This window comes from Filicampus tigris, chromosome 16, assembly GCF_054856515.1.
Source record: "Filicampus tigris isolate MCC_2025a chromosome 16, RoL_Ftig_1.0, whole genome shotgun sequence".
NCBI lineage: Eukaryota > Metazoa > Chordata > Actinopteri > Syngnathiformes > Syngnathidae > Filicampus > Filicampus tigris.
The window spans coordinates 5,468,628-5,491,606 of NC_141232.1; the positions used below are offsets into that span (position 1 = coordinate 5,468,628).

The following is a 22,979-nucleotide window of genomic DNA, read 5'->3' on the forward strand; positions in this document are numbered from 1 at the left end:
CAGCACGGAAACTGTGCTGATTTAGCCTGTCCACTCTTACACATTCGAGCTGAACCTTTTTTATATAATGTGCTGAAATAAATTTGGAGTATATTGTGGCACTGTATAAGATGTTGACTTGTTGTTTTATTGACCTCCTCGGTTCAATGTTCTCAGAGGAAATGACTTTGGCTTATTGTCGCACTCAGAATAAAACAGGATAACATTGAGGAAGCATCTGACATTGGTTATGTAAGGTAACATAAGTGTTGTCTGGTAAAAATCACTTTTGCTTCATCTTATGCTGTCTGACGGTGTCATTGAGCTCCTTATTCATTTAACATTTACTTAATAAATATGAAAAAAACTTTTAATTGAAAAATATACACATTATTGTATGGAATGCATTTAAAAAATGCATTTTCTATACATTTTAGTAAATAATTAATATAATACTTTTTTATTTACCTCTTTTTTTAATGTACACAATATGAATGTATGTAAATAAATGTAGATAATTGAAACACATAATCATCTAGAAATATTTTCAAAATTGACAAAATTACTTTTAGTTCCTTGGTTCCTCCTAAATGCACAATACAAAAATGTAGCGAAAACATTAATAATAATAATAAATTTTTGTTTATACAATTCACAATCGTAAATATTATTTTATTTATCTGAGCATAATATAAAATATATAGAATGTATGAATAATTACACACAATGTTACACAATTTATAATTACATTACTCTTAAGCCAATTTTCTTTTATATTTACTTTTTAAGATTACAGCCAGCTTTTTATTTTTTTATGGGTGTAACAATTATTTTTGATAGTCTGATTGCAATTTGAATATGCATGGTTCCCATCCCATAAACATGATTAGAAGTTGCATTTATTCTGTGCAAGAAAACATACATTTCCCCATTGTGGGAGCCATATAGTTTCATATCTTAAATGTGGAATCAAATATATAAATAAAATGTGATTGATTGATTGATTGATACATTTAGCCAAAAAGATAGCAAGAGCAACTACTAGTGGACAAATATGGTAATACATCCTTCGAAAATTGTGCTCTCAACTCTATGCACTTAATTTGCACTTATTTTCTTCTTTAGCATACTGTAACTGCACGCATACTATATGGCTAGAGATGCTGTAGTTCCTTGCATTTTTTCCCCAGACAAACAGCAATTTCCAGGCTTATTTAGGCACATTTTGTACTCACCTTGTCTGAATTATTGTTGGCAGGCCATCTTAAAAGGAGTCAGTAGTGTATTTCCAGCATGGAGAAAAATATCCTCATCAGGTGCAATGTGGAACAACAAGCTGGGAATTAAGGTCGAAGCACCAACTCAGCACATTCAGCAAGTTATTTATTTATTTATTTTTTTACATTTTAAATAAAACTCCACAAAATGCTGACCCAAACATTCTGAACACGATGTACTGGTCCACATGCAGCATAAGCCAGGAGGCAGCTTAAGGCAAAATGATGGAATATGTTTTATGTTTGCAGAAATAACATAGTTACATTGCATTGGTCTCCCCGCGTGTCTCTGGAGTCGACGTTTTCAAATGTGCTACATTTGGACATTCTGGATTCAATTGAAAGATTGTACACAGTGGATAAATGAATGGAACTTGTGTATTTAGTCATAAATAACAATGCCCAAAAGACGTATGGACTCTCTCTGTGTGAGTGGTACAGACGAATATATAACAGTTGTTAATTTCTTGTTATAAATCCATTGAAATGATATTTTCAGTATTGCCAGGATGATTAATACAGGTTTTTGGACGGCCACAGTTTGACCCTGAAAGAGATTATTACAGTTTACATGGTTTGCTATGCAAGCCAACACCCAGTAAAGGGCTGCGTTTGACTTTAGAGGTATTGAAAAAAAATAAATAAATAAAGGGACAAGTGGGTGCCATGTTTGATGGAGTGCGTCTTTCTGAACACGGATCCGCAGTCACGCCTGGGATTGGGCGTTCAGTGTAAAATCTCCCCTAACGAAACTTTTTGCATGACTTGCTTCTATTCGGTCCCTGCGGTGCTCAAAGGCTCTGCGAGGAGAAAGTGTGAAAGTTCTGCTCTGCTGGAGCTTTCATCCACACGGAGAGCTTCTCCTCGCCTTGGGCAATTGGGCCAAAGCACCCCCCGTCACCTGCCACGACTGAGGCAATGGAGGGAACCAGAAAGTCAGCCTGACTGCTTTGTAGAGCCCTTAAATGCAAAATAGGAAGGCAGAGCAGAGGGTGGCCAGCAGGAGACCTAACTTGGCAAAGCTACCGGTATTCCAATTTAAATCATAACTTAATGGCAAAATGGCTGCCCCCTGAGATGGATAAAAACGGGTGGATTTTGCTGCTTAATTCATATTCCACAAAAGTGATATTAATCAGAATGCCACGTTTAGACTAGTGGGGGTGCATGTAGCATATTATGGTAAAGAACATTTTTGGGTTGACTTCCCCTTGAAAAGATAAATACAGGTGCATCTCAATGAATTGGAACACGGTAAAAAAGATCAGTAGTTGTATTCAAAAAGTGCGTGCTCACTTTATAGATAAATAAAATGATAAAATTAATAAAACTGAATATTTGATAGATTAAGAAATCTCCTATGTTACGTTCAAATAAATTAATACATGTAAACATTCATCTTCTGTTTTAATACTTCCTAGTAAGTCACAGCGTCCCATCACTGGTGAGCTATTTTTTTTAGAACAGACCCGTGGGCTGCTCATGTTGTCCTAGGGGCTAACAAGTACCCGCTGGTACCCAGCATAAATGCATCCCTGTTTGCAGTGTGTCTTTCGTCTTGCTAAATCTCTCCTCCGCCTCCTCTGTGCGTAACTGCTCACCCCTCCCATCTCCGCTCGCCGAGAGGGATGTGAAAAAAAAAAGTGGGTGGTCCCGATTTACTTCAGAGAGGCGGCTTTACTTACTCAACTCTGCAAGCAGCTGATCATAGCTCGTCCCTCAGCTCGTTACTGGTGACAGACAGTATTAGCGTTTATTGAACCCTTTTAAAACCACAGTAAACCGTCAAACCGGTAAGTGGACCTTGCCCATTGACGCCATTTTGACTTGGATTTTGGTTGTCATCGTCAGAGCAGTATGTATTTAAAAACATCTCAAAAATATTCATGCCCTCTCAAATGCAGTAACTGAATTAGAACCAGAAATTGTGATGTTCTACTAGAACCGCTTTAATATTATCAAACGAAGACATGACATCAAATGTACACACATAAGTTAAAAAAAAAAAAGTACTGAAATAAATGTTCTACAAGTTTCTACAGGTGTTCCTAATGTTGTGACCGGCGATTGTAAAACCCTTTAATAGCCTCATCGTAACAATCCCCTCTCGAGCAGTCACCTCCCAAACGGCGAGTCCGTGTAATGTGCGACTTGCAAGTTTATGGCATCGCATTGAATTTGCGCAAATATTTCACCACGTGCTGTTTACTAACGAGCCCTTCAGGCTATTAGCCGGATTAATCTAATAAAATGGATGCTTCGTAAGAGCCATAAGATTCATCGGGTTTGAAAGATGGCGCCATAAACCAAATTATTGATATTCCGACCATGTTCTGTATTAACTATATCTATTGATTTTTAGATTAGCTCCAAAGTTAGGGCGTAAAACTCTACAAATTGAAAGCTGTAATGTTTTTGTTAGTGTATACGTTTAGTTTTTGACTGTGAAGGCCATATTTGAAGACAGCACAAAGCACTAACGGCGCCATCACTCCCACATGGCAATGCAATGATCCCTGCGCCTAATGTGGATTCCAGAAAGCCCATTTGTCTAAAAGTGAGCCCCTCTGGACCCGTTCAACACCACTAAGTTAATAATCACAGACTGATGTACTTCATATTGTTTTGAAAGACACTTGAAATTGATTGCTGTCATTTGTAAGCGTGTAGAGAATAAATGTTATGCGGGCGAGATTTAGTTTGGAGGTGCATGAATAATCGCAAAAACGGCCGCATGGCTCCCGGGATAAATGAAAGCTCTTTGACTCAATATCTTTGGGATCGTTATTTAGCAATTATTTAGCATTATTTTACATATATTTTGCATCGGTGAGTGCGAGGGAGCACAACAGCACTGCAGCCACACATCATGACCAATGTCCATATGTGCAAAAACTTTGGGTCATTTGGTTCAAAGCTTATGCTGACTGTCAAGAAAGTTTACGTGCTTCTTATAGGACCGGATTCATGATCATTTTAGCCACTGTGAACCAGGTTATATTAGTTTTGGATTTTTCATCATGGATAGGTTTACTTTATCTTTTTTTTTTTTTTTTTTTTTTTTTTTTAATTAAAAAAAATTCAGTTAGTGTTAATTCGATTGTAAGGCTGCTTTGATAGCTTTTGATCAGTTTTATATTTTTGGGAAAATGCTTTGTTTTAGTCCAGTCTATTAATTTTAGTATTAGTTAATTTTTAATGTATATATGGAGCATTTCTCGAGTGCAAGATTTAAAAAAAGGTTCTCGATTATCTTCAAATGATTTTGAAGCTGCTCGATGCACTTTCCAAGTTCACTGTCTGATGTGTGTTGTGGATGCTTTCCGCCAGCAGGATGCACTGCCGTCCCTTCACACCTCAAATCCCCAACTCTCAAGCAGTGTTTTCTGGTGGCACCGAAGGGGGATATTTGTGTGTGTGCGTGCGTGTGCAAGATAGAGAAAATGAACACCATTCTTCACATAAATGAATATCTGCACTCAAATTAGAGTTTGGAGAAATGGCGGAGATTATCTTGTTGCTTAATGCTTAATTGAAGTCATCTTCTAATTAGCTCAGCGGCTATTATTGTCATCCCACATGCCAACATTTTCACATTCCTAAATCTTCGACAATAGAATTTTTGCCCCTAGAAAGACACTTAAAGCGGCTGCATCGGGAAGAACTCCAACGTGTGTCCTCTTGTTGCACCGTGACCCCTTTTTTTATTTTTACCCTGCTGAACATTCATTTCGCTCAAAGCTAAATCTCTGAATTAATGTCTCGTCATTCTTTTTTCTTTTTTTTTCCTGCCCCCTCCCTCCTCATTACAGACTATCTTAGTCGCATTACCTTTTCACGAGGCTAAATTAAGTTCACTTGGCTAAAGCTGCAGCACATAATTCTGACGGCTGAATAACAGAATAAATTGCAAGCGGTAAAACTGCCTCAGACGAAAATAGTGACACAATAGCAGCACAACTCAGAGTGAGGCATCAATGAATTTGACAAAAAAAAAAAAAGACGACTGTCAACAAACGACTAGAATGGTGGACAATCCAGGATAATATAAAGCCACATAAAAACAAAAACAAGCGGTTTGCTTTGATTTCTGTTTGAAAAAAGGAATAGCTCACCCATCTAAAAAAAGATGTACATTTTTGGTCTTTTTTTTTTTTTTTTGGTCTTAGATGAGCTCGAATCAGTCAAGGCCTAATGATCCTATTACTTAACTAAGCCAAGGCTTAACTGGCAATTGTTGGAGTGCCATTTTGTATTTCCTTGTCCGCCTTTTTCTTAGTTCGAAGGATGCTCTCCTGATTTGAATGGGATGGGTTTATAGGCCATTTCGATTCGGTGTTTGACTGTTTCATTCATGCTCAAAAAGTCCAAAATCCTGAAAAGAAAATGAGTTGGTTACTGTCATACTGTTCATAAAACCTGAAAAAGCTGTCTAACCAGAGAAGAAGAATTCATACGTGGGCTGAATGAAAGTTTTGCTTAACGTTGTTGAAATAAATGACCAGTTGCCTCAGTGCATTACTTGCAATACGATTATATTGTGCAAACTAACATGACTAAACCCCACTGGATAGGTTGATGGTGTCCAAGTAAAGAAGCTCCCTGTGATGCGCCGACCCTCGGCCTTAGCACCGCACTAAATCCGCCGTCAGGTAAGTAAAACAATAAAGTAAGTCCTATTCCAACAATGAGCCTGCTAACAAGTTCAATTCGACGGTGGCTCAACTGAAATGAAACTCTCCAAGAGAATATTAGTTTAGGTGGTTTCTTGAGATGCTTAACACACATTGTTCGAAAAGTGAATGGATGTTAATGTAATTTTACCGTATCAAGCTAATGGTTTGGGGTAGCATCTTTAAATGATCCACAAATACGCATTTACAGCACTGCTAGGGGATGTAAATATAGAATACACTACATTACAATATACACAACAACAGTGTGCATTCCTTGAAAATGTGTTTTTCGACTAGTTATTTTGAATGGTATTTTTTTCTCTGGCTAGTTGAGATTAGAACAAGAGCCCCAAAGCAGGATGCTGCCACCAGTATTGTTTTTCGCTAAACATGTCATCATGGTCAGAAAGTTCAACCTTGCTTTTATTGGGCCATAAAAAAAAAATACTCCCAAATTCTTGTGTGTTGCAATGAAGCGTGATGCATTTTTTATCTTTGGTCTCTTTTTTTTTTTTTTTTAAATATATTACAAACGCTTAACATTTGAACAGGGGGGTGTAGACTTATTATATTTATTGGAAAAAAAAAAAAAAGCTACCCGATCGAAATAATGTCATTTTCAGACCCTTGAAATGCCCCGCACGTCAGAGTTAACCCCTAAAACTCCTCCAGGCACCATTAGACCGCCTTCCCCTCCACTGCCCCCACCCACCCCCAGCCCCCATTTCCACCACTCCTTTGAATTATTGAGCTTTTTCTCTCAAGGAGAGCGGTTCCCCTCGTCACACGAGTGGTGCCGCCGTCAAAGCTGCTTCACCGCTCCTTCACCCATGTCTGCGGCCACCTTAACGTCGCCTCGTGACATTGACGGAGTCGCTCGCACGTCCCTCGCTCCCCGTCTCGCTTGCTCCCCCTCAATCTTATTCTAAGCCACCCCCCCCCCCCCATGCAACCCCGCTAACCCTTTTCTTTTAATCTCTCTCGCTTGCCCATGCAGTCTCAATCTCCCCCCCCCCCCTTCACTTCGCCGCGTCCTCCTTCCTCGGCTGTGTTTCTCTGTAATGTCACGGCCCATAGATGGATGTCATTGAGTTGATGAAGGAAGAAATGAGTCAAGGGAGGGAGCGGGTGTGCAGAGGCAAAAGGCCTGACGTGCCGGGGAAGGGTGGGGGATGGGGGTAGTTGTGTCCCTCTTGCAGGATGCTCCGTGCATTGCCGTTGAGACACTTTGCAGTTAGTGCGCCACCACTTGCAATGAAGGCCATTCAGAGCGGTGCTTGTGTGTGCACGCTAATGGCATTCCATTACGATCCCCCCAAAGGAGCCCTTTTTGTGCAAACGCATGCATTGTCTTGCTGTGTTATGACGCAACGCTATTATGTCACCTGGAACCAAGTGCGTTGACTGGGAGATAAAATATGTCGGTCCAACAACGTTGGTGGTTGTGTAGCTCCATCGTTTCCTCGCGGATGGTCAAATCATTGAAGTGGAACGCAGGGAAAAAAAAAAAAAAAGAAAAGAACAATGACACATATTATACTCTGCTCTGTTTTCCATCACTGAGAGCAATGAAGCAAATTTTCGAGGAGTCAGCGTAATAGGCACTGGTGGCAGTACATGTAATCCGAAACCTCATCAAGGACACATTTTGGCTCGGCGCAATTACAACATCGCAAAAGTCGATGGGAGCTGACTATTAAATACAATGATTTTCCACGTGTCATCTCCCTTTATCGCTCTTGTCGCTCTGCGGAATCGATCCAATCAGCGGCAAAGCGCAGAAGGCAAACTTTCAAATACACCAGGCACATTTCACCGTGACAACAGTAAACATCTCGCCGCAACTTTTTAGGGAGCGAAGGTGTCGATGCGCAAAGGCTTTGGACTTTAAATTTGTGTTGTGAGTTGTGTTTGAGCAAGAGAAAGATGTGTGCTCAGCCACGACGACGATGCATCTCGTGGGAAGGGCTTCTGGAAAGCCTCCCACTGCTTTTCGAGCTGACGAGCAAACAAACACACGCAGAGCAATTAAACAAGGATAGTGGCAACAACTTGTTTCTCTTTTATTGAATTTACACTGTACGGATGATAGTTTTGTGAACACATGGCCATTACACCTGTAGCAACAGCTTCCACTCTTTCGAAACGACTTTCTAAAGTGTTTCAAGTAGGGCGATTGTTTTGATGGATCTTGAAATCACGATTATTAAAAACCATTATTCATAGATTTCAAAACATTATTTATTCAACCACCAAAACTCTATTACTCAAAACGTTTGACCATATAGTACATGTTGCGTAGAAGGCGTCTATTTCTGTTAGGTCTTGGCGATGAATTGCTGGAAGACAATCACAGAGTCAATTGTAACGGCACATTTCTACAGATACGGTATATGTAAAAGCGGGGATTTATTCTTTTATTTATTTAAGCAGGAGCGAGAACAACTGGTGGCTGCCGTACCAATATAGTGTTGTTTTAAAATACGACTGTATTTTGGTATATTCAACCTCCCGCCACTCGGGGGAGCAGTGGAGTCAATTTGCCACTTCCACGGGTCTATATAATTAAGGCAGTGACGAGACCCAGGGGTTGTGAGTGTGGAAGGGCAAACGGTTCTGGACCGTGGTGGTGTGGTGAAACAGGTGGATAATTATATCCTTTCAATATTGGAAAAGAGGAAAAGACAAAGACATTTTGAATGTAATGAAATAAGATTTTATTTTGTGGCTCAATTGTCCAGCCTTACTTGGTGTTGACAGTCACGGTTGACTTGAGGGTTGTCAAAAGGCATGAGTAGTTCGTAAAAACGGATCCAATTGTGGCATGTGATCTGGGAAGCATGTTGGTAGGTTGACTCGGCCCCCGTTATTAGTTGAGCTCCGCTAGACCATGTAATAGCCTCACAGCACAATGGGCAGTCACTTTTCCAAGAGAAGACTTTGCCCAGTGTGACATCCTGATATGGATGAGATTCATTGTACAGTGAAACACGCAGCATGGATGGCTGTGTGTAGTTTTTTTTTTTTTTTTTTTGGCGGGGGGGGGGGATTTGAAGTGTTTGCATAAGTGCTGATTTTGCTCTTCCAAACCCTTCAGCTCTGCATTTTTCCGTGCCCTCATCTCCTCGCCTCTCATCGCCGCCACGCAGCTTGCCTCCGTGGCCTTTGCCTCAATTCGTCACACATTAGCTTCATATTACCTCCAGTGGTGCCCCCACACTCCCCAAAAAGTGGGAAAACAAGTTAACAGATGTCAAGTCATCAGGAAAACAGACTTTTGCGTTGGCTTTTCTTTAGAGAGGGGTGTCATAGTCTTAAGATATAAGGTGGTTTAGGGAACATGAACGAATGATAGGAGGTGATAATGAGTCTCTTAAGGTGTTCAACAATCACATTAACCAGTGAAGTGTGAACTTTATATACTTACAGGAAATTTCTAGGGCATGCTAGGGTGTGTGGTTATATAAACGGTAAACGGTATTTGGACTCTACTGACCAATCACGATAACGCTTTATGTTGACATCATTGTAGCTGCCTCAGCGTAAAAAATGGCTTCAAGCACATCGGACCACGGAGCCTGAGTCGCGCAGTCACCCGTCCGTCCTCCCTGCTTCCCGGCTGCTCGGGGAACTACAATGGAAATGCTAGGCACCAAAGCTAATAGGCTCCACACTAGCTACGGCCCGCTAGCTAATGAGGCTAAAATGTCCTGTCACGGAGCGTAGCTGCTCTTCTAAGTTATTAAACGTCGACTCCATGGCGGTGAATAAACAACACTTGACAAGTATCGTTTCCACTAAAGAAGGAGAAGCAGTGGGTGACACACCGAGCAGGAAGAGAGACTAGGTGAAGACGGAGATGACATCCTAGCCGCTAAGCTAACATGAAAGTCTGGCTGGAACCGCGTTAGAGCAGAGGGTAGTTTCACTGCAATAATCGTACCCCAGACACCATGTAAAGATGTTTCTGAATGTTTGAAACTCACATAGGTGTGTTTTCCAAAATCTAGGGTCTTAGTTTTTTTTTTTGTTCCCCCCCCCCCATAACAGTTCGGCACGATTGTTAGAAGCCTGTGTGTAGAGGCTTAGATCCACTCTGGAGCATAAGCACACGCACATGTGCGCATGCAGGCGTCCAGTATATTTATCCATGTAATAAAGCAGCATTGTTCAAAGAGAGAAAATGGAGCGAGTGAATCAACACACGGCCCCGGTGCCAGAGCATTTTATGTGGCATCTGTTTTCCATTCCTTTGCTGGGCACAAAGGGCTGGAGCGGTGCCGCCGCAGCGCTGCGGCCAATCGGTCTCGGGCCGGGCTCGAGCAGTCTGGTGGCTCGCGGGGGATGCTTATCAATAAGCAACTGTTGAGCTCGGCGGGAGGACTGTTATTGGGTCAGCAGCGCAATGGTGGAATCGTTTCTGTGTATCCTCCAATATTCCTCCACCGCTCTTATCTGGATCCATTCTCCTGTCATTCCTCGCGCTCCCCCCTCCCTCCTCATTCCTGACATCGTCTCCCTCTTGTTTCCACATTGGTCGTTATTGTAGTACCGCTGGGATCTCATTAAGGCCCCAACTTCAAATAAATAAAACAAAGTACGGAACCGAAACAAGGCTTCTATATATTTTACATATAAAAAAGCGGGTCATAAAGAGTTTTCCCTTTTCCCTCCGCTGACACCTTTCTCGGTCGTCTTTGTCTTGCAGGCCGCGTCTGTCAATTCAATTAATTACAAACAGGCACCGCTGGCACGCATGCAGCATTTTAATTGTGCCAAGGACTTACAAAAAAATCTTAACAAAACAAAAACAGGCTGCCTCTTCCTCTTCACGTCTTCCTCCCATTTCCGGCGAGACATGAGAATGATGTCCGTCCTCGTTGCCCATCTTGAGCGCCTCCAATCTTCTGTCCATCTGCAAACGCGCCTAAATTGAGAAATCCGGTTTTGTTTAGTTCCCCATTAGAGAAGAAAAGATGCCAGATTGGATGAATTAGATTCTACAGCATCTACATCTCCGCATGTTTCCCCAAATGGCCCCTTATTCTTTCCCCTTCCGCTCTTCTCCGTTTTTATATCCCGGGGTGGTGAGCCAGCCAAGACCAATCCAGGAGTGCCTATCAAATAAATGCAGGGGCCAGGATGACCTACAGGCGCTTTGGAGTCAGATTCCGGGATTGGGGTCCTGGGCCCGGGCCCGGGGGGCATCGGCGTGGGTCACAGAGAGGAGATGAGCATCCTGGGAAACTGTCTTATTATTGGAATCGATCAGCCTCTCAGGCATTGTACCAGCAGAGATCAGAGCGGGGAGCGACCGGTGCTGCAACGACTACCTCTGAGAGCAGGAGGCTGCCAATTTCAGCCAAAGAAGGGAGTGGTGAGCGAGGGGGGGCAGACAAAAGTGGGAAAAATAGCAGGATGAAAGAAATCTTGATTTTTGCTTGAAAGTATTGATTTTTTTTTTATTCTTCTTCTTAGCTGGCCGTGTGCACACAGCCTCTTATTAGTTTAGAAGAAAACAACAGCGGTATGTCAGACTGCATACGTGTTGTAATAACTTGGCTGTGTTCATTTAAAAAGGTGCACAGTGGATGACCTGTTCCCCATCATAAAACTTTATTAGATGTACAGTATAGGCAATGTTTTGACTAACATTTAAAGGGGGAAGTCAACCCCGCAAAATTATTTGCAATAATACGTTCTACGCACCTTCACTCGTCTAAACATGGCATTCGGATTTATATTGCGTTTCTGGAATACGAGTTAAGCAGCAATTGAACATATTCCTGTAAAGAAAATTGTTGGGTTGACGTCCCCATTAAGCGTCATAAACCTGCAAATGTAAGTAACTGCACATGAGCTGAATTTGCTTGGGTTAGGTTTCTTAACTATTCGGGGCAGCGAGGTCCAGTTATGCAAACAAGTGGTCATTTAGCGTTTTAGCAGTAAAGATAGGTTATATTCTGCATATACCGTAAATATTATATCCACACTTGCCCTGCGATTGCCTGGCGATCAGTCCAGGTGGTACCCCGCGGCTCGAACCCACCCATGATCCTAATTAGGCCCAACGCTACAGAAAACGAATGGATTTGGTGGCCACTCTTTTTGCACGGACAAGAGTTTGCGCTTCCTAACTTGGATGTTATTTGTGCATTTGGAACCGAGTGCCTGCCTATTGGGCTGGCGTATCGGCGCGCATGCTTTGGCGGCTCTGGCAGGTTTGGAGATGTTGGGATTAGGGGAAGATTAGAGCAGTGATTACACAATATCTCCGCTCTAATGATCCCAACTGTTTGTTCATCTTATCAGCCACATTGCACCGGATTCCATAAACGACGCTGTTTGAGAGATAACACGCGGATTACGTCTCAGTCCTCCAACTCAAACCAGTTCGGTTCACCAGTTGGCGGGTGGGTGGAAAAGAAAAAAAACAAACCAAAAAAACAAAAAAAAACACCCCGAAGCCTTTGGGCTGCTCACCGACAGCCAGAAAAGAGATGGACGTGCGCTGCTGGAAATTCATGGCAGGTGACTCAGTGGGGTGACCTCTGGAGTCCACACAAGCATTAGCCAGAGTGCTCATTGTTCATTGAGACAATACACTGACCCCCTCCAGAGACCTTGGTCTACTGTGCAGCTGCAGCATATTACCTATATGGGAGCTGTGGGTGGTGGTAAAGTGTCCAATGTGCTTTAATACACTATGTGGTGTGCCAGAGTACATTTTCTGGCTGTTGAGGGGAAGACGTACGAGGTTATTAGTGTTCATGCGTGGTGTGTACATACAGTACGGTACACCGTACCCGGCGGGAGCGGGTTGGTTTCCGACACTGCCGTGCCCTTTGACTTTCCTGTGAGCGTGTGATGACAGCTGTGCGGTTTTAATAAAGTCAAGATGTGAGCGTTTGTTTGCTTAAATGGGAGGAATACAGTTAAGTGTCAACGCGTGTGCGCGTGCGTGCGTGCGTGTGCGTGCGTTTGGTTCCATGCCTCTATGCCAGTCTGATCTCCCCATTACAAGGTCGATTAAGCCACTAATCCCCCAAAATACACGCGTCCAACAGTATGGCACCGGGAAAAAAAATATCTCTCACATGGAAAGAAAAAAAAATGGTTGGATCTTTACTTCCTTGTTGCTGCGAGCTTAAGCCACACACCAAAGCTGGCTGCTACAGAGCATGAGCACGGAAATGTGTTTTACCGCCATAACCACAAAGGCAAGGGGATTAGCAGGGACCTTAAATCCTGGCGAAGCAGCCACCCTTAGATGGTCCCTTGGTCTCGGAAGACGACTGAAAATACACAGTGGCGGAGCAGGATCTGTGTTGAGAGGGATATTATTCATACCGAGTGAAACAATGATAATTGATGTATATTTGAGAAAAGATGGAGATGCAGATGAAAGTGAGATGGCCCGCAGTAGCAGCGGCGCAGACCTCTGACAAAGTCGAACAGTCCCAGACGTGTCTGTGGGACTCACTTGACTGGGGGGGGAGAAAAAAAACAAAAAAAAAAACACGAACCCCTTTTATGCTGGCTTTTAAAGTCGGGATTTATCCACCCTTTTCCAAAGTTTTATAATATTTTTTTTTCCGTACAGTATCAATTTATCTGCTCAATATTTGTATTATGTCCGTATTTCACTCCATTACGCTCATATAACTATTTACATACGAGGCACAGTTGAACTCGTCTTTGCAAACGACTGAATCTATAATACATAAGACGTCCCTCATGGTTTTTATGCTTGGCCAACCCCCACAAAAAAAAACATGCTGATTTTACTGTAAATCTCCCCCCCAATCAACCCACAGAAGGTCCTTTTCATATCATCTACTCATAATTGTACACTCAAATCCAATAATTACTGACTCTTAACATATAGTATGCATCCCTCTCGTCCTGCCCTGCTCTCTGAATATGGATCCGGATGCATCTCCATAATCTCTAATTGAAGTGCAGGTGGTGTGAATTGAGTCTCCACTAGAGAGAAGGACCGCGGGCCTTGAAGTATTCTGCTTCCTTAAAGCGCTCCTGGCTCCCCCAACCCGACTCAAACTCTCTCCCCCCATCCGCAGCCTAATTTGCCTTGATTCACTCAGAGCCATGATTTGGCTCTGAAGTGGTAATCATTTCTCTTCCTGTTTTTTTTTCCCAGCCCTCATCCCTTGTTCTTATTTATCTTTTGCAAAATTTCGCTTACTCAACAGCTTGTAATCAGGTCACTCCCATTTTAGAGATATGGTGTCATCGGTGTCCCGTGTTGAACGAAGCACTTGTTGGATAGGCATCGTTAAATAAATACGGCAACACATAGAAACACAAACTTTGATAGCACTTACGAGGTGCTTCACCATGACAATGCACCTTTTTGAAGATTTGGACCACATCAAGACGGCGGTGAGCTGGAGCTGCAGAGGCTCCGCCCACCAGTGAACCCGAAGTTACTGTGGAAACAACTAGAATGTCGTCACCAGCATGCAGAAACACAGGCCATGGCAGATTCTGTTTGTTCCCTTCTCACAATCCTTGTTTTAATAACTCCACCAATGGCGGCAGTCAGCAAGACCTCACTTGAGTCCAAACACAGCTCGCACGCGGTCCATAGATCTCGACTCCTCTCGAAGGAGGCAGTTAAAACAGTTGACCTTTATCCCTTCAGACGGTTGCTTGGTCATCTGTCATTGGCTGGTGCTTATTGCGACACTGGCAAGCGATTTGGCCAAGATGCGTTGGCCTCATTGGACTATCGCCCATCTCTGGCTATCTGACCTCTATATGTCTTTATATCCGGATACAAGAGCCCGTCATCCTCTTGTAATCCTACATACGTTCTATCGGATTATGATGACAAACCTCAGAATTGCCAGTTTCTGCGCTACAATAAAAGCCAACATATGGATGGTAATAAAACTAATTAGCATCTGGCTTCCCGTGGTAATTAGCATGACGCAATGCGAGTGCAGACAGTTCATTTGTCCGGCTTACTTATCGCCCATAAAAGTGTAATTAGCCATGTTAAGGGCACAGGTGATGTATTGTACTGGCGCCGGCCAATCATTAATAATGGATGGTTGTCACCTCTGCTGAAACTGCACGGTGACAAAAATCCGCCAGAGGTTGAAAAGCATTCAAATGAACTCATCAGAGGCACAAAAATAGACAGCGCTGATGTTACGGCTTTTCTTGCTTTCTCCCCTCTAGATTTGAAAGTGTTCATGCAGGCAACAGTGCCAGACTTATGTAGCTTATATTTGAGCATATGACAACAATCTCTAGTGACAGGCAGAACAATTAAATGCTCTTAAACTAGGAGGCAAAAGGTACAGCAAGCCTCTGCATTCACTTTTTGCGACATTTTTGTTTGCAATATGAGCCTTTTTATTTTTGTAGACTATGTGCCTTAGCGCAATAAGACTGCGGAACACTACATTTGCATGCAATTATACAAATTATGATTATTCAAGAAGGTTATGTCAAACAAGTAGCCCTCCTGAAGTAGACTGTACTAGAGGGGGCAAAGTGCTTTTATAAATGGAGTCATGAGCGTCTCATGAATAGAGCTTTAACCTGTGGGCGCATTCGAAAGCTGTCAGGGTCAAACTGCAAACGTGGAGGTTGTGGTGGGGGCGGGTGGCCGGGATCCAGTGCAAAGCTTAATGAAAAACGGAGGCATTAAGATTCAATCCGAGCTGTTTTTTTTTTTTTCTTTTTTTTTTAATTTCATCTTTTAAGAAGACTTTTTATCGGATCGGTTTATTTTCCTCTCGTTGAGTCTAGACTGTCGAAGCCGCGCCAATTCATATCCAGTACTCGGAGCTCCCCAACCATCCTAGCCACTCTTGCTTTTAATCTTCCATTGCGAATGTTTGGCCTCGCCTCAGCCACATGGAGAGAACCTCAGCCATCCATTGAAGCCATTGTGCGCCTTCACGTCTTTGATTATTTAACAGAGTGTCAGTCGCTACTGGCTGGCCTATTTTTATTCTGCCTTATTCCAGCGGCTGAATTGTCACAATCCTGTTTTCGATGCCACTCTGCTTTGTTTTTTTTTTTTTTTGTCCCCCCCTTTCTGTTGCAGTCTCCAATAAGAGGTGGGCGGAGCCTCCTGCTCTGCAACCGATGGCTGTTGTCGTCAGCAGGCTATTTAAACACATGAGAGGAAGACGGCAAGCTATTGGCCGTTTCTCAATTGGAGTCTTTGTCCGTTCTGTGATCTCGTGAAACGTTATCGGTTGCCGCCCCAAGTAGGCCTACCGCTCCAATTGAAAGTACGCATAAACCAAGAACGCACACTATACCCGGATGTTGTTCTAGTCTGCTAGCTTAAACCAAGGATGCATCGGTTTGTTACTCGTTAACACTTGGCTGGAAGAATATCCCACGATGCATTTTGTGCTGCTGTCACGGAAATACGTCATACGAGTCTGACGGGGTTGTTCACAAGGACACAGCTGTTCCAATTTACGCTTTGATGCGTTTTTCGGAAGACTGTACTTGGCGAGACCGTACTCTGTGTTCTTTTGAGGCGCGGCCATTGTCATGCTAGTCATGGTTGCCACAGCTTTAGCTGCTCTTGTGTTTGTTTGGTGTTCATCTTGATAGTAGTAGTTAATAGTCGCAGTTGTTTCAAAACAAACAGTTTTGAAAGGTTAATGCCAATGTATTCAACTTATTCGTCCAAAATAGTGTTTCTTATACGTTCTACGAGAAGTAGCCTGCGTAGCGTACCAAGAGTGGTGACCGCACTGCACTTTGAGACGTGCAGTTAAATTCAAATAGGTCACTTTGTCCAAATATTTTGAAGTTACTATAAATGCATAAAATGTCTATTTTTTTAAATGGTAAACAGCAATTAGTCAAGTCTTTATTGACTGTTTTGATCCACTTGCATTGTTGTGGTGTATAAAGCCAAAGTCAAAAAGTTTGAGAGTTTTTTCCTTTATAACCAATAAATTGCGCCATTGTAGTTATTCTATAGATGACAATAAAGTTATTTCATAATTGCATTTAAGCATGCGCCTTTATGGAAAATCTTGAATAATGAAAAAAATGACAAAAGATTTACGCTGGGCGGAACAGAAAAACTCATTGCAAATGGACATTTTAACAGCTCAATAAAATAAAATCGGATGAATTATTAAATTCAGGTACTTTTTTTTTTTTTTTTTTTTTCATTTGTACAGCCTGCACCTGCAAGAAAGAGCAACAGCGTCAGTGATTGAAAGGATGAGATGGAGAAAGGGGGTGGGGGGAGGTTGGGAGGAATGAATGGTGTGCTGCAGTGAGCTGGTCCCTCAGGAGCACATTAAGTGAACACTTCTTTTATGTGTAGGTGTGTGATGTCCCTTTTTATTTAAAAAAAAAAAAAAAAGAAAAAAAAAGAAATAGAACCTGCCCTTGCTTCTATAGCAACACGGCTTCAGCGGCTCGATGTGTCGACGTGTAAACTGGGCTCTGCGTGCCACCATCCTCGAGCGCTCCCACACTCCTTCAGTTAACCAAAATAATAACACCCTTTGCACTTGAGCCACTGTTGTCTCATCGTTCATGCGTCGCTATTAACTTGGACTTGAACTTAGAGTGCATCAGGAAAGTATTCAGAGCGCTTCACTTTGTCTACACATGATGTTACAGCTTTATTCAAAAATGGATTGAATTAGGATGCACCTGAGCTCATTTTCTTGGCAAAGACTTCTTATTTTTTATTTAAAAAAATAGATCTACAAAAACAAAATCCAAACCGTGTTGTCATTATGGGCTGTAGCGTACAGCATGTTGAGGAGGAAAATAATTACATTTTGTCATAAGGCTCGAACTGAAGTGGAAAAATACTGTGAATTGAACTTCTCCCACCTGTGGATTTTTCTTTTCTTTACGAATCTGCACAGTTATGATAAATACATCCCCTTGAAGGAGCAGTCATCGGATTGAAAAAGCTTTTAAGTCATCTCTGACCTCTGTTGGCAGCCGCCTGTTATTGCAGCAACATGAATAGCAATCGCCTATGCGTGGGCCTGCTCCCGCCCGCATGCGAGAGTTGCTTTGTTATCGAAACAACATCGCGAGTGAGATGAATTAGTCGGCTAATTAGACCAGAGATCCGACAGAAATTGCCCTAAAAGCTAATGTATCACGGGGACCAAAAAATACAAAGCACCGCAATAATAATAGTGCTGTGTCACTTGCTTTTTTTCCCCCCTCTTCTCCGGAAATGCTTTTGGCTTGCTTACAGCGCTTTTATTCAGCATTTAGCAACTTGAAATACAATTACTGATGGTACTCAGATGGCCACCACTGCAAGGATCATTTAGTCACTGTTAATTAGCAAATAATAAGTTGCTATATGAATCGCGCCTTTAAAGTCCAAACCATTACATGACACCTTCAAGTTCTAACTACCGGCGGCAACGTGGATTCATTCATTTTAGACGCTAAATGTCACTGCCATAAAACCGTTATAACTGTACTGGCAATGTTTTAGGTCATGTTTCGGCTTTGAATTATAAACAAAAGTGAACCACTGTGTAACAAAACAAAGTAAAACGAAATGCAAAGTAAAACTACTCTGCCTTAACTTGACGACTAGCGGAAACAGGAAGGTGTTTGCAGAGCGATAGTGATGCCTTTAGAGACAAAAGTATTTTCACTCCTGGAGACAGGAATTCATAAATGACACTGGACGGATGTGGCACATGGTCACATGACAAGTAGCCCTCACCGCCACGGCCACGATTCCTTCACCGAGCAATCAAGTTGGTGCCGCTTATCAGAAGCTAATGCTGTTAGCTTCTGCCCATTTGTGCATCAAACAAAACACAAAGCATCTCAGCTTCCCTTTTGACTTTGACATGGACACATTTTCAGGAATAGAGGTACAAAAGGTTTACGTGACTGTTTAATGTTAAAATTATTGGTATACAAGCAATTAAAAAAGTCTATTTTCCATACTATATCCGCTTTAAGTACAGATTCACTCATAGGAGTTTCCGATTATTGACACACATTTTTGGCACGGTCGCTTGAACAGTGCAAGTCAATTAGCGCCAGAGAGCGGAACCGCATGTTGCCTTCATGACATATGGATAGTTTTGAATCCATGAGCGGTGTTAAACTCTGCCCTCACATACACGCGCAAACACACTCACACTTGATTTCATCATTGATTTACTTTTGCAGCTGTGCATATTTGAAATGCGGGAGCTTCAGGCAAGGAGCATGAGGGAAGGAGGTTTGGGGGCGTTTGGTGGATGCCGATGTGGAGTGGATACGACTTGTGTGCAGCAAAGCCTCAGATAAAGCCACTGAAATGCTTCCTAAGCTTTACACTTACTCCAAAACATGTCACCTAAGATTAAGTTATAAGCCATGGTTGCTGAAAAACTATTAAAGGCTCGTCTTTTTTTATGTCCTTGCTGCTTTGAGAAAACCGTTTTATAGACTTTTAGGAATTGGTAAACAAGTGTGAATGGCCTTGCAGTGTAATTTCAGCACACCAATCGTGTTTCTCATTTTCTTTGCCTAAATTGTAAGTGAATGTAGTTCATGGGGATGAGGGAAAAGTAAAGTTGGTAATGAAGTAAAAATGTGTAAAAAGCTGAAAGGGCACTTACCGAGTGAACTATGTGCGAAAATTGAGCCTGAAAGCTTTGTCTCCCGCTGTCTGATCTGTTAAAAGCGAGTGTATTCACCTTTCTAACGTTACCTAGTCTGTTTTTTTTTTTTTTTTTTTTCGGGGCGAGGAGGTACAAAAACACAGCAGGGTCGTTCACTGTCCTAAAAAGTACATTTGAGTAACGACGCCGCGGAACTGCGGTGTAATTGAACTGAGGCGTATTTGTCGAGCCAAATTCTGAGTAGCGCGTAACTACTAAATAATAGTTGTTGTCTTATAAAAAGCACTCATGTTCAAATTATGTGACTTCTGTTTTTATGATGGTCAATGTTTATGTTTAGACTGCAATTCTTAAGCCGCCTCAAATGACGTTTGGTAGAATTCTTAGTTACCCTATCCTTACAGCGGAAGTCAAGGCAAACAAGAATTTTTTCAAGAATATGTTCTATGCAAGCCCACTAGTTGAAACAGGGCATTCTGATAAATATTGTGGAATGAGTGTTAATCCACTCGTTTTTAGCCATCTTTAGCCATTCTGTCTTCTGTTGACTGAAAATGACATCACAACAACCAATCACAGCTCAGATTCAGAAAACAGGTCAGCCGTGATTGGTCGTTGTGATCAGTTGTGATGTCATTTTCAGTCGACAGAAGACAAAATGGCCACCCCCGGGGATGGCTAAAAATGAGTGCATTTTGTTGCTTAACTCAGTATTCCACAAACGCAAAATTAATCAGACTGCCGGGTTACAACTAGTGGGCCTGCTGGAAACATATTCTTGACAAATATATGTTTGGGTTGACTTCCGCTTTAAAGTAGACAATCTAATGAAATACAGTAGAGGAGCTGTAAAAAAAAAAAAAAAAAAAAAAAAAAAAAAAATCAGAATCAAGTATCTAGACAGATGGGAAATTGCCTATGCTATCTACGTAATTTGGGCGAAGGTGCATGATGTCAAAGTTTGACTACCATTTTGAGGATTTGTTCTTTAAGGGATTCAGCGGCCTGTTCATCACTGCTTACAGCTTTCATTTGAATACTTATTGGGGTTAAGAACATCTCTTTCCTTCCCGTTTTGCTCCACGAAATGCATCCCCTGCTTTTTCCCTGATAAAAGTTGTATCTTATTTTTGTGCAATGTTAAACTAAACCCACACGGGCACACATTCTCAGTATGTGATTAGACGCCTTCCTCCAGACAGGTGACAGTGCAATGAAAGGGTTGTGTACTGTATATGTGGACGTGTAAAAGATGTTGAGCACTATTATTATATTCCAAGCTCTGGGGGAATATCTTTTGCGCGTTGGCTCCCTGTCAGTCGAGCGCACAACAGCGGAAGACGGGCTTACCTCCATTACCCCTCGACTAGTTTTTTTTTTTTTTTCTTCTTCTTCTCTTGAATCAATTCTCAATGGTCGACTTCAGTAAGCTCATTAGGCTCTCGCTAGGCACCAACTCTATTACAGCTGCATAATTACCACTCTTCTGCCTACAACCTCCCCACTCCCCCGCCCTCCTGTTTTGAAAGAAGCACCTTCATTCCGGGCCCGACAATGATCATTGTTATGATACATCACTTGGGAGCTGAGAGCTGGCAACATTCTTTACATTGTGCTGGATCACATCTACATGCTGTGTGCTTGTAGTCTTAGATTAGCTACTTATAGATGATTATTACACCAGCTCTTTCAAAACCTGCTTTTGCCCGTTGCAAAGCAGCGGGAAAGTCAATATTAAGGTGCTTTTGAGACTTCCTTATTTTAGATTTTTAATTGAGCTTCACATCCATAAATCATACAATAATATTATTACTATTTAACTTTTGTCCCAAGACACCAGCCACTAGCAAAAACGTTTTAGCAAGTTCGGCTTCAAAGCATCTTGTCATCAAGCCGTTGTTGTGCTAGTTGGCACACACAGGAAGTCAGCTAATCTTTTTTTCCAGGTTTGGGCGCGTGACGTTGCCCGTGTAATGTATTTATACGCAAAATACGATTATAAAACAGAACATACGTACGTCACGAAAAAATAACTCACTTTGTCATTGTTATTGCCATCCAATCAAAAAAAAAGAATTATAAAGTGAAGGAAATACATTTTCAGACGTATTGTTGTGGCATGCTTGAAGATGTTTGGCCACTTATAATAAGACGGAGAGTTTCATTATTCCGCTCCATTTTTTTATGACCACTGAGTGATTCTGATGAGGACACTAATGGCACTTCACAGTAATCGTAAACCGGGAATATTACGTACAGTATGGAGCTTTTCATTTGATCTCTATTGTCTGCCCTTGTTCACGTTGGCTGCACATGCTGTACCTAATAGACTCGCCTTCAGCATGTTTGCTCGCGTGTGAAATATACATTACATATTTCTTGCATTTACATATGTTCCTCTGTGCGCGCATGTGAAATTGTATGCGGTTATATGCTCACATGAAAGCGTGCGTTTGTTTGGATCTCAACGACGTGTGTGCGCTTTGTGTGTAAACAGTGCGTGTGTAAATAAATGCACAGATGGGATTCGGGTGGCGAGGGCAGCAGTGGGAGCATTTTTGTCCTTGCAGGAGGTGCAAAACAAGTGCATTATAATATGAAGATGATAATAATAAAAAAAAAAAAAAAGACATCCATATACACCAAACTCACAAATCATTAGGTACAGCAACATACTCCAAAGAGGTTGGATTCTTTCTTTCGCAGACCATGCATTTATCTGACTTTTTAATGAATGAATGAATTTATTTTTTTATTTTTTACAGCTCCTCTGCTGTATTTCATTAGATCGTCTACTTTAAAGCGGAAGTCAACCCAAACATATATTTGTCAAGAATATGTTTCCAGCAGGCCCACTAGTTGTAACCCGGCAGTCTGATTGATTTTGCGTTTGTGGAACATTGAGTTAAGCAACAAAATGCACTCGTTTTTAGCCATCCCCGGGGGCGGCCATTTTGTCTTCTGTTGACTGAAAATGACATCACAACTGCTCACAACGACCAATCACGGCTGAGCTGTTTTCTGAATCTGAGCTGTGATTAGTCGTTGTGAGCAGTTGTAATGTCATTTTCAGTCGACAGAAGACAAAATGGCCGCCCCCAGAGATGGCTAAAAACGAGTGGATTAAAACTTATTCCAAAAACGCAATATTTATCAGAATGCCTTGTTTCAACTGGTGGGCTTGCATAGAACATATTCTTGAAAAAAAAAAAGTTTGCGTTGACTTCCACTTTGAATGAATGAATTGTGAGTGTATATTAAAAACAGCCAATCCCAACACTGAGGGACCAGAGCGGACCTCATGCAAACTTTTGCGTCGACTAACAAGCCTTAAGGCGCCGCAAGCTCTTCGGAGAGCTGATGTTTCATGAAACCCGTGCGAGGGGGACAGCGCGATCCCGCCATGGCGCCGCCTTCCTGTTTACCTC

At 42.0% G+C, this 22,979-nt stretch overlaps 1 protein-coding gene across 4 annotated transcripts in view; it reads left to right on the plus strand.

Annotated features, from left to right (window-relative positions):
• Window positions 1-22,979, plus strand: part of adgrl1a (adhesion G protein-coupled receptor L1a) — a 195,178-nt gene that overhangs the window by 1,173 nt on the left and 171,026 nt on the right. For all 4 annotated transcript variants that reach the window (XM_086055035.1, XM_086055040.1, XM_086055036.1 and 1 more), the window contains exon 3: window positions 5,831-5,908. The gene's annotated coding sequence lies outside the window, so the exon portion shown is untranslated. The remainder of the gene's footprint in view (window positions 1-5,830; window positions 5,909-22,979) is intronic.